The sequence below is a fragment of the Haliaeetus albicilla genome, chromosome 9, assembly GCF_947461875.1.
Source record: "Haliaeetus albicilla chromosome 9, bHalAlb1.1, whole genome shotgun sequence".
NCBI lineage: Eukaryota > Metazoa > Chordata > Aves > Accipitriformes > Accipitridae > Haliaeetus > Haliaeetus albicilla.
In genome coordinates, this window is record NC_091491.1 from 6,743,696 (window position 1) to 6,756,773 (window position 13,078).

A 13,078-nucleotide genomic window follows, 5' to 3' on the forward strand; every position below is an offset into this window, starting at 1 on the left:
CAGCGCCATGCAGAGCCAGGGCACAGCCACCGCCGCTCGCCAGCATCTCCCTCTTTTTTGGGAAGCGGCTTAGCCCGATTTAACCCCAGGCTTAAGCTGCCCACCCCACTCGCTCAAATCCATCTGTTGGGGTGCCAGCGTGGAGCAAAAAATTCCGGCCAGCTACCTCAGTGCATGCAAAGAAACAGCCCCAAAAGGTTGCTCTGGTTCAGCTATCTTGGAAAATGGACTTTCCACAAACAAAAGAGCCCCTGACCGGGCAGTTTTGAAGCCACAGAGACCATCAGAGAGCAAAAATACAGAAGGCACTGTGCTTCCAGTTGTGCATGTGCCAAAGGGAATAAATTCAAGAGGCAGGAGCCCAGAAGAAGCATCATGCGGAGGAGCACTGAGAACAGAACAACTGACAGTTCAAATCATGGTTGCTTCAATCCCAGCTATAAAAGAGATATAAAGTCATATCTTGAGTAACTTTTAAAAGTCCAAAGAGTCCCAGATTGGCAGATGTAGGAAATGCCCCATGGCCATGGAGGAGACAGAAGTGATGAAAAGTGCACTCCTGGGATACATGCTGTAAAAACACCGATGTCCAACTATTTCTCCCAACTCCTTATTGTCTCCTGGTACCTCAGAAGGTTTCTTTTTTTTCCTTCTTGTTTCACCAGGGCATATGCCTTGAACCACAGCAAACCTGCTTGTTTACCATGCTGTGCATGGCTAAGAGCCATATCAAACAGCCGATCACAGCGCTGCTGGAAGACAGCCCCCCTCCCATGTTCTTCAGTGTTGCAACACTTTCCAAACATTTCTGCCAAAGTATAGAAAATACTCTGTTTTATGTATGTTGGCTGAGTGCTGTGGGTACCAGACCAAACCGAAGGTGAATATCTCCCAAAGGAGCTGCTGTAGGTGATGCCCGTGTGCCAGGCATCCTCAGCACCTCACGATGCCGGTGTTGCCCGTGGGAATACCTGGGATTTGTTCCACAGGGGCTGAGCCAGCCCCATCTGTCTGATAGAGGGGTTAACACCCCATCTCATCCCGCTATTGCTCTCATTACTGGGGCAATTCAGTAATAAGGCTGAGCAAAGTGCTTCGTCAGTCCGAGACCAATGCCCTAGAAGAAAGGCCAAGTAAAAAGACAAAATGAGATAAGCAGGATGCCAAATGCACCGTGAGCCAGCTGATGGTCGCGGCGGGTGGCACGGCTGACCGCAGCTGCCTGGCAGCCCCGTTGCAGCGCCAAGGCAGACCTGACACGGCCTCGAGCTGCAAAATCACTCAGCACATCTCTGACAGCAGCCAAGGCAGAGGGTTTTTTCTGTCTTGCTCATCCTCCTCTTGTTTTCCACTCTCTCTCCCAAAATCTTAACTCCCTTCTGATTTCTTCTGTGTCACTCCAGGTCTTCCCATCACATTAAGTCATCCTTCTATTATGGTAGGATTACTCAACCCCCCTGGTTAACCCTCACCGTTCCCAGTTAGCAGTGCTCAGGCAGGGACACCCCTTCGCAGCAAATGGCTCTGCGGGACCTGCTGCCCGGGGACTCCCTCCTGCACGGCCAACACGTAGCCCGGTGACAAGGGACAACCAGACATCAGATATCTTGCAAGACACTGTCAGTAGTCATTTAATATTTCCAGACGAAAGTCAGGTCTGCCTCGGCCAGGCTGGGATTTGAATGCTAAACCACAGTAACGTGCAGAGATTAAATTCTAATTTCCAACCTTCTTGATACAGACAATCACAAAAGTAAGGTACGATAAGCTTGGAGATGGCCTCTTTTGTGCTCTTAGGGCAATTAACAGAAATAACATAGTAAATAACCACGATATTTCTAATGCCGCAGGATACACACAGGGAAAAGCTCCGCTCCGCCCCAGTAGAGCTCTTATTAACAATTGCCACGCACAGGCAGACAGCAGTTGGTATTTAGTGCCTACCCTGGGAAATGAATTGCTTTCCGCCTGCATCCAGACTGCAATCATCTCGGAGGCAAACAGAGCTCTGTGTTACAGCCGCAGCCAACGCACGGACAGCCGGAGGTGGCTGGAAGCTTTGCAACGACATGCCTGGGCAAGGACAAGGGCAAACACCGGCAGCCTGCCGCTGCGGAGGGTCACAGCCTCTCCCACCCTGGGGGGTGATGCATCTTTTTGAGCCATCACCAAATCGCAACCACCGCAGCAGGTATTTAACTCCCGAGATGGATGTCGGCACAAGGATTTATAGACTCAGTGACCACATAGGTGTCACGAGGCTGCAGACCTCGGTCATTGTGATATGACCCAGCAAGGGTCAGAAGATCCACCATGGTCAGGAGCACCCGTGTCCTCCTGTGAGATGCAGGACCCTACCTATAAGCCAGGGCCAAGCATCCCACTGACGAAGCCTGATGGCCTCAGTTCCCAACCCCAGGCAGCCTGAAGAACCCCCAAGAACCAGAGTTTTGCTTTTCTCCATCCCAAACACATGCACGAAGTCTCAGGCCATGCAGGGCAGAGTGGAGAGGTTTGGAAATTGCCTGCTTTCCAGCACAAAGGCGAAGTGATTTGCAACACACCCTGAAATCACAGCACCAGGCAATATCTCAGTCTGGTTTTTGTAGCATTTGCACCATGCGCCGGAAAGCACTTTGCTGCTCTGTCCTTTTTGATCTCCGGACAAATGTGATGTTACAGCCACGTAACATAGGGCAAAATAAAGTCCCATTGACACAGACAGAAGAGATCACCCACTCATGTCTCCCAAAGGTCTCCAGCTCACAAATTCTCTGCTCTTCTGCAGCAGCTACCAGCACGCCTGCTGTGCACGCACACACAAACACATATAGATGGGATTTTAATGAAGAGAAGAGACTGCATAAATCTTGCTCCAGCCTCCTCCCACCGACAGCGGATTTGTGTTGGATGCTCTGAAGAGACTGTTTGTTGCAGGAGCTACAACTTCTCCTATCGCTCGCCCACAAGCTCCTGGCAGCAGCAGAGGATTCTCATCCACAAACATTCATTCTCTTTCTGTTTTCAAAAGGAAGGGCACATTATTCATGCACCGGGCTCCCCCCTCGTGAAAACTCCCTTTTTTTTTTTGCTTCACAAGGGCTTTGTAAAGAAATGCAAGCAGGCACAGCAAGCAAGTACGAAAAATCAGCACCCAGCATTCCTCCAGGACAGAAATGTTTTGTGCCCCTGATGAAATTAGGAGTGGGATGCTAAAAGATCATTCCTACCAACAAAATAAGGCTGCTTAACCTCCGTAAGTCCATCACTAAATCAAAACACCCTTCTCTTCTGTTTTAACAGGTCTCTGTACCTGGCTGCCTAGCACAATGGAGAACATCCAATCCACAAGTAACCATTGGTTAAAAACTACTGCGGCCTGATGGAGCCTCCTGACTTCCAAAAGCTGTCCCAAACTATTTGTTTGCACTTCCAGCTGGGTATTTTCAAGGTGATTTCTACCAATTTCACATCAGAGGGTCTTAAGAGAGCACAGGGGTGTTCAGGCTGACTCCCAGGTGTAAAGGAGGACCCCGAAGCATTCTTCCTTGGTGAAATGCAATTTACTGGTGTGTTTCCACACCTCCTTTAATACCATGGAAAACCAAGCAAGCAGCGATGCTGCGGTTGGAGGGGGTAAGCAGGTTTGGGAAGAGCCAGGATGGGCAGCCCTGGGTATTCAGGTTCTACAAATGGGAACTGGGAGCTCTGCCTCCCACAGAGGCGAAATACCTCCAAATTATTGCTATGCTGATCCTGAAAAGAAAGGAGAAAAGCACATTTTCAGCTGCCTCCAGGAGCAAGGGACCATGCCAGAGCCTTGTGGGGCTCCACTCAAACCCCATCAGCATGCTGTCTCGGGCATGCCTGCCAAACTTTCCGTATCCCTGCTCCTGTTGAATATTTTAGCAGGTTTCCACAGCATCAGGCTTGATGCTCCAGTAATGCCTTTTGCAAAGCACTGGGCAAAAGCCCAGGGTGGCATGGGTGAGGTGGACTCCCGCATCCCACCACAGCAGGATGCAAAGGCAATGGGAGATGCTCGCAAGTGAGGAACGAGGGGTCCAGGAGAGGTGTTTGTGCTTCCCCTTTCAGGGTTAAAAAGGAACACGTTGCTTTTATAACTGACCAGGGTCTTGCTCAGCAAAAAGCAACTTGTCACACTCTTCCACTCTGAAAAAAAGGGGGTTTAGCTTTCCATGCAGACAGGGAGCAAGGTGGCCTCGTCCCAGGCACACAGCACCCTTCTGCGGGGAAGACATAGTGGGAGAAAACCTATGCTCTGCATTTTCCCTTGTGAAGCCGATTCTTGCCTCCACAAAGCAGCAGACATGGCCCCATCCTCCTCCCTGGCACGACTGCTTTGGCAGTGTCTATTTTCCCAGCCCAACAGATCCAGCCTGTGGATGTGCAAACCCAAGCTTAAACCCCAAATGTCCCCAGTCCCAAATGCACCGTGGGCCTGAGTGCAGGGGACAAGGCAGGAGCTGGAGGAGGATGAATCAAGCAGGATTTTTGCCCTCGGTAGGAGTATTTTATGCCACGCCGATGCAGCTGGCATCTGATGGATATGGCACACTGTGGGCACTGGGCCAAACCCTGCAGATACCAGGGGCTGGAGGTATCAGCCCTTTAACCCAGGGTTTACCTTCCACCTCAGGCTACCAAATATCTTCTCTGACTTGTTGCTTCATCAGCAGCTGCTGCAAAACAAGGTCTCACAGAGATTAACTCGCACTCGGTTCCTACCCAGGCGCTGCCGGTGCCGGAGGGATGCAGAAAGCGAGAGGAAAGGGTTGCTGCATTTTCAGCCCTGCTTAGGCTGGGAAAATCAAAGAAAACAAACGTGACATTCTGTCTTACTTTATCGTGCATAGCCCTGTAATTTGCACATATTACATGGAGGAGTACCTATTATGCAGGGGCTTTTACACCCTCAGTGCGGTTCCCATTGAGGCAGGGCCACAGGCAGTAATTTCGCTGCAGAAATGTATGGCAACAGAGAAAAAAATACCTGTTTGTTGCTTTCACCCTATTCATACCAAACCTCACAGAGAGACAGCAAATGACAGCTACTGTCGGATGCTTTTATGATTAAATATATCCCCATCTCAGAGAATTACAACCCATTCGAGACTACTTTCCTAACCTGTCCCAAGAGAAAAATGATGGCTTTGGAGTTGCAAAACTGTTCAAGTCAGAGAAAAATCAACACTGCCCAAATGGTAAGCCACAAGCCAAAATGTGCGAGGCTGCCAGACCCCCTTTGCTGAGGAATCAGGGGCTCAGCCTTCGCACTGGCAATGACATATCGAGGTTATGCACGAGCAGGGCATCCCCATGGGTGCTTGGTTCAGTCCCTTAGGTGTGTTAAGAAAACAACCAAATAGAAAATTAGGCTTAGACTTTAAGAGAATGAAGAAAATAAGTACCTAATATTCGGGTCCTAAATCCATATGCAGGCTCCTGAGAAGAGACCTGACTTTTCCAAATGCAAAGACCTCAGTGGCTCCCAGCACGCTCGTGCCACCTTCTTCAAACACTGCAGCTCTGCTTTCTCTTCACTGACCTTGTCCCTTCCTACCAGTTATCTTAAGAACCCAATGGCTATTGTGGTAAAACACAATAAATTAATACAAACAAGAATGCTCCTCCAGTGCTTTAGGAGCAATGTCATTGTTCTGCAGACTGCCATGTTAGAATAATGCATAACGAAGCAGGAATGTGATTTAGCACTGACTAGCGCTGCTTGTCGAGCAGAGATGAAAGAATACTCTGTTTAAACTGGAATTTAATTGAACAAGATCTAGTGCAACGAAGCAATAACAGGGCTTTTGGACTGGAATGAAGGAGAGAGACAGCTCAGAAAGCCTGTAAATGAGGTGGCTGCTGCTAAGGGACGGGGGAAATGCAGTAGGGAAAAATCATAGCAGCAGAGATGCAAGAAACTGCAAGAAGAAAAGTGAACAATGTGGCATCCTGTTGAACGACGTGACATCCCACTGAATGATGTGACATCCCATTGCAGCGAGGCAGCGACAGGTCTAGATCCGACCCGCTTTGGAGCCCCAGGTTGGGCAGCGCAGAGCAACTGTGTCCACTTCTTTTATCGGGAGGATGGATGGTGTTAACAGGCAGGTAACGACATCTCCATTTCACCAAGAAATTCAGCTGGATAAAGGTATGTATCTGTTCCGCAGCCCATAACCAAAACTCCCTACCCTAGCTGGGTACCTACAGAAGTTGTGTTTGCATTATCACTACAGAATTTGGCCCATAGTGTGATCTGTGATTCAAGTGATCCGTGTTGACAAGCTAAATATGAAAAATCCTATGAAACTATGCCCTGCATGCACAGTACCCACATGCAGCAGGCAACATGCAGGCAGAGCTGGTTTCCATACCAGCATGTACATCTCAAAGAAGGGCAACTCTTGGATTTAGAAAAAAAAATACAGATAAATTATATTCCTGGTGTTACCAGAGCCAGCAAAGAATGTTGTCCTTTTTTAAGACCTTGTTTAGACCAACTGTGGGCACGATTTACATAAAAACTTGGGAAATAATTAAGATTCTCCATCAGCCATAGGAATGAGCCGGTATTTGCTCATGCACGGCTGTGGGAAAGTCAGCCAGCCGCTCTGCAGCGCTCCCTGCACAGAAAAACAGCAAACAGCCCCTTTTCCTGCGAATCCTCATCGGGCGCATTCTTGGTTTGGCTGTGGAGCAGATCTCATACCAGGGCTGACATTCCCCTCACCCTTGTGCTGTGCTAAATGCTCCCAGCTGCTGCCCACATCTGCATCGTGTCCGAACCCGGCATCCAGGCTGGCCCCTCCACCAGCAAAAAGGACAAGTGGCAAAGGAAAGAGAGTTGGCTGGAGCTAAGCAAAACCACCCAAAAAACCCATGTGAACTGAGAAAAAAAAAAAAAAAATCAGATCCTTGCTCTTCACATGTACCAGCACTGCAGGGAGGATTTGCATGAGCAAGTACCAGGAGCTCTGAGACATCAAATGGTTTTAGGAAGTGAAGAAAGTGTCACGTTGGCTCACCCTGGTGTGGACAACCCCCGTAAGCTCTGTACCAGCCTCAGGGCAGGCATGGGCTTCTTTTTGGGGGTTTCTCTGCTTATCGCAGAGCAACAGCAGAGTTAAAAAATCCACGAATTTAGGTCCAGACTGACTCCATTTAATTCCAGCGCTCTCAAACTGAGCTGCTTCACCCTAAATTCTTCCATGCCTCGCACTCCAGTGGCATCAACAGGAACTGTGTGTGAAAAAGGGTTTTACCTGATGTAAAATAGGGCTAGATTTGGAGTTACGATATGAATAATCGATATTGCTTCACATGCTGCCCACATCCCCTCCCTGGTGCATCCCTGGCTCATCGCTATCACTCCTGTGCACAGCAGCAACACGGGCAGCAACCAAAGCGAACGCACCAGCCACGACTCGCCGGGGATGGGAAAGACACAGCAAAGCCAGGGAGGCCGTTTCCCTTGGGAAACACCTCCTCCCTCCCCACGAAGCACACAAGCCCGTGCTCCAAAGCAATTACGGGCGCGCGGAGCTTTGATTACCAGTTTTGCTTTTGTGATGCTGAAGGCAAGCGCTTTGGCAGCAGGAGGAGCAGGGAGATTCCAGGATCTAATTCAACACTTGCTAGTTAAATGCTGGACTGTAATCGTGTCCCTAGGCAAAGCCAGAGATGTACAAATTACTTTAGCAGGCTGGTTTCATCCTCCTGCTATTGGCTACCCTATCAGGCAAAATGCTGATTTTCATCCTGGATGTTTAATATAAATATATGCAATTCAGTGCGAGGCACGGAGAGGGAGACAGCAAGTGAGAGACAGACAGATTTATAATATGCAAAAAAAATAAGGTCTTTTGGCACAGGTTTGGGTGCTCTGGTGCCAGGCAGCATAGGGCAGCCAATGCTGAGAGCTTCTCCCTCGATTTAGCTCTTTCTGTGCACACACAGGCTGAACGTGATGCCTGGGGTGAGATGGAAATGGAAAGCGCTAGTCTCCCCCTCTGCCTACGCGGCAGGCTGTCTGGCCGTAGCATGACCGACCAAAAAAATCAGCTCCGGTTCTCTCTATCATTTGTCCCCATCCTCCTCCTCCGGCTGTTCTGCTTCCCATTATCACCTGTAACGAATACAGCAGTTGCGGAATAAAGAAAAGCAATTTTCCCTCGTAATTATTTTGCCGCATTTCTGGTGAGACCAATTACAGCTATTTGGCTTTGCTCAGCGCTCGGTCGAGCTGCGCCCATGTGCGGGGCTCTCGCTCACCGTGCCGGCGAGACCTCGGCAGAGGTACCGGGGGGCCCCAGGACGGGCTGGTCCAGGAGGGACTGATCCACACCACTCTTTGTGGCTACATCCCCCACTACCCAATGGAAAGGCCAACAGCGAAGAATGGATGCTATCCCACTAAAAATTTGACTGTGGGCATCCGAGGAGGTGGCAATACAGTGACACGCAGAGGCCACCACCCCTTCGCTAGCCCTGAGCAAGAAGAGAGAAACATCCCACTAGTGTCCGAGACCCCCTTGATCCCACAACTGGGGAAACCTTTTAATCAAAGGGAGGCAACAAAGTTGCACTAATGCATCTATCTCCTACAAGTGCACTCCCCACCGCTCCCGATCGTAAGGATAATTAAATTCCGATTCCTTCCCAACCCCTTCCAACATGTCTAAGCCAGCTGCAGGGCACAGGGGACTGCGGAGCATCGGGAGATGGGCGCAGCTGTGAGCCTGAAGAAATGATGCCTCTTAATGAAGCCACGGCACAGATTACGATGTGTGTGTTTCTGCTTGTTACGAGCCAGTGCTCTAACGAGCGTGTCTCTGGCAGATGGGACCCAGGAGCACAATGCATCCCAAAGATACGGATTTCTAATTAACAAAGTATTTTCGAGTAATTCCACAGCTCTGGACTGGGAGTTCTCCGTGACAGGTTCCACCACCCCTGCCGTTGTGCTGCAATCCCTAATTATCAGCAGGGAACCAGGGACAAAGCCAAAATACTCATTACAAGGTCAAGAATCACCGTGCAGGAGACAAAAGACCAGATTTCCACATCCAAAGGTTACACGCTTCCTGCGGATGGATCCTCCAGGCAGGTTGCAACACAGGACAGGGGATGGCTCCAAATTGTCCCTTTCTGACCCCAAAGTTGTCTTGCAGGAGAGTCAGAAGACTTCCTCTCCAACAAGAAAGAAAGAAAATGAAAAGAAAGAGCAAAGAAAGAAAGCGAGCGAAGAAAAAGAAGAAATGGCTTAAGAAAGCGTCATTCGCATGGCGCAGCCTGCAGACGTTACAAGGTCGGTACTGCAGGGAGAAGGAGAGGAAGGAAAGGAAAATCCATCATCTCCTCTGCAGCAGCCCCTGTCTTGTTTTCCCAAGCCGGGGCCAGGAGTGGCAGGAAGAGCAGCCTTGGGGCTCGTCCTGGCGAGCGGGGTTCACGCGTGCATCTCGTCCCAGCAGGAGACACGTTTTCCTCTGCAGACCTCTAAGGAAGGCAATTTCTCACACCTCGTCATTTCCTCGAGGCGGCCGGACTCACATATAGCTCTCAGGAGGACACCCCAGTTTTAGGGCCCCGAAGCCCCCCGAGCAGGCACCTCTTTCTGCCTATAACCTCCCGTCAAGAGGAACCATCGTATGCCATGCTGTGGGCACCGCCGTGGGCTTTCCTCGGACTTTACCGACCTCGTTGCAAATCACGAGTAATTCCAGGGAAGCTTGAAGGATTTTGGAGGGATAAAAAGGTGATAAGAGGAGACTTGTGCCCCATACATGACTGATATCACCACGACAGGCAGGATAAAACAGGCTTTGAACAATCAACCCCCCTGCTGTGAGCGAGGCTTCATCTGTGCTGCCCAAGCTTTCGGCTTTAATTTTCAACCCCCCAAGGAAGAGCCTTGGCAGAGGGGGCGAAGGCTTGCAAGGCACCTGTGAACCTGCTTTCAGGGCCACCCGCAGTGCAGGCAGGCTCGTGGGCTGATCGCTGCACTTTTTGTGAATAATTCATACCTCTTAAATCACTATTGCAACACAACAGCACGCGCTCACAGTGCGTTTTCCAATGCTTTTCCGTTAATAACCCATGACTGAAAATATTGCCAGAGCCCCCTGCGCTTTGTCCATGCTATAACCAAAGGCCTGTTGTCACGGTTATGAATTTAACCCAAAAACAAGGACAGAGCCTTTCCTTTTAGAAAGACAGCTCTTAACACCTGAGCTCTGCCCCAGACCAGCCGCTGGCTGCGTAGTGCAGGGGGCCACCGAGGAGTTATCTCTGAACATCCAGGAGAGATATCAAGTGAGCCCCGGGCTCTAACAGGAGCAGTTAATCCACAGACTGGTGCGATCCCACAGCACAAGTCCCAGACTTCCCAGGTGCCGGGTTGCACTGCTTCTGTGCGTGCACAAACGGGGATTTTACAAGGGTAGCCTCCAATAAATCAAAATAAACCTTATCCTAATTACAAGGATTGTCCATAGCTACTTACCAAACACCTTCTCCATGGGGGCACAGTCAGTCTCCCCAAAAACTGGCACACAAGGAGGGAGAGGAACAGGAAGAATGGGAACTTTGAAGAAAACTCAGGAATTGCTTGATTTATCGGCTCTGTTTAGTTTCTAAACGAATAGCAACCAGCCAAGCAAAGGAACGGTACAAGATGCAGCACGATAAAACCAGCTACAGAAAGAGCTGGGAAAGTATTCCCACAGGCTTCATTTTTATTTCTGATAAAATGGGCCTGTTCTCTCCTACTCCACCAACCAAAGTCCCTCTTCTATCACCACACCAAGCTGAAGCTCTTCCCTGCAAAGAGACCAATGCAAAGAGGGGCTCTGTAGCTCCCTGGTCATTAGAGCCAGAGCACTGATGGGTTGTGGATGGCCAACAGACACACAAAAAAGGGTGGAAACATAGTATTTGAAAGTTCCTGCAACATCTGACAGCAGGGCTGGGTCGAGCCATCGCCAACACCTGGGAACAAGACCCCATTACTCCCTTGGAGGCATCAGAGGGCGCTTGCAAACCCCAACCCAGAGCAAGGGGCTCTGGGGAAACACCCGCTGGCTGTTGGTTGTGGAAGGAATTCCCTATCAACTAACAGGCAGGCGAAATCAGAAGCATCCCTAACGGGGTAATTGCTGACGCATAAATAAAGCAGTGGGTGTTCAAGCACAGGGCAGACAAGACAGACGTTCTCTCTATTCTCCACATGTTCTCTATATTATGGCATTTAGACCTTAGCAAAGGGTTGACTTTAACTTCTAGCAAAGGGTTAGCTTCAACTCACAGCCGCTTCCTAAATGAGCATCTAAACCAGAAACCCAGGCAAATCCCATCCTACAAACCCTCACCGGGGCAGAGCCAGCAGCCCCAGGGTCGTTGCTGTGCGGTCAGGGCTCGTTTACGGCCGAAACCTCACCCCTGCTATTAAAACCATGAAAAACCTCAGCTATTTCCCGGCTCTTCCAAGGAAAGGCAAGCGTTACAGCAGGCTTGTAAGATAAAGCCTCGCAAATCTCTGGCATGCGGACGCACTCACACAACCGCTCCAAGCTGATAATTAAGGACAGGGATTGGTAATTAAAGACAGAGTGGCACAAAGCACTTTGCTTTAAATTTTTTCATTTTCCAGAATTTCTTGTCTTTTGGGCTGTAAAGAGCTCCTCACTGCCACATCAGCGTAACTTTAATAATGCCCTGATGGGATGACAAGGGGTGTGCATTTCCTATGCTAATTAAGAAAAAAACCCACGAGGGTAACTGACCTCCCAGGTCATTACCCAGCCCTGTGTGCTGAGCCCAGCCCGTGGAGTACAGCTTTGCAGCAAGGAGACCCAACGTGCTCCCTCTATTTGTGCCGCTTTACGGAAAAGAGCAAATTATAGTCATCAATACAACCTTAAAAACGCTCAACACACAGAAGTACGGTTACCATTGCTAATGAAATGGAGGCGTTTCTCCACATTTGACAACAGGGTGCAAGGATGCTGAGACAGATCTCCAGGAGACATAGTCCTAATCCTATTTGGCCATGCAATTCTTTATTCCCTTGTGTCTGTTTTCCTCCTGGGTCTGTTTTCCTTCTCTCTTCTTCTCTTTTTAGACTAAGTTTTTTCACTGGATTAGTCTCCACTATGGCTACAAATGGCTACAAATAGCATCTACTATGACAGGAACCAAAACTCTCTTGGGGCCGTGAGCCAGCACCTGGATACAAATCCTGACTCTGCCAGATTGCGGCTTCTTTTGTACTTCTCACTTCCTTGAACAAAAATAATAAATATATAATGCATAACATCATAGAAAACAAGGAGCCCTTTCCGTTCCCATCAGCCTCATCCACAGGGTTTTCAGCTCCGTGGATCCAGGATGTCGGCAGCCGGGATGCTTTGCTGAGGACCCAGGCAAGGGGAGGACTGGGATCATTCACTCCCTATTTTTAATCCAACAGTTCTCTTCATGCAAACACGCTGCAAGCCACGGTGTGCATGGTGACACATGCCTGTACATTAATTACCAGCTAATTAGGATGTTTTGGAGCAGTTTGTCTCCTGCTCTCCAATGCCCAGCGTGGGGATGTTTGGAGGATGGATGGTTCAAGTTTTCCAGCCGGTTCCCCCTCCCTGGGCACTACCGCGCTGCTCTCCTCTGCAACCGGGATGTAATGGGGAAAGGAAAATGGAAAAGGAGGGAAACACCTCTGGGTGAGCATAGAGCAACCTGATAACACAACCATGTATGGGGGAAATGCTGGTGAGATTGGAGACAACTGAAGATTTTGGAGCTTGTGGCAAGCTAAGAAGGTTTTGACCTCTTGGTTCCCTCACAGCCCTGACTAATGGTTTTAAGCACTTTCCTTCATCGCGGTGGATTTGTTCCTCCTGTTGCTGCACGTGTGCAACAGGCAGCTCCCACCGGCACCCACGTTTGCACACCACAGCCAAAAGCATTGTGGAAAAACCCCTTTCCTGCTCTCCTGAGCCTGCAGGTGGCCCCAAGGGTGCAAGAACCGAGAAGGGGACAGTGACCCACC

The 13,078-nt window shown here is 49.6% G+C and overlaps 1 protein-coding gene across 1 annotated transcript in view; it reads right to left on the reverse strand.

Moving 5' to 3' along the window:
• Nucleotides 1–13,078, reverse strand: part of LRRC75A (leucine rich repeat containing 75A) — a 95,589-nt gene that overhangs the window by 23,914 nt on the left and 58,597 nt on the right. The window lies entirely within an intron of this gene.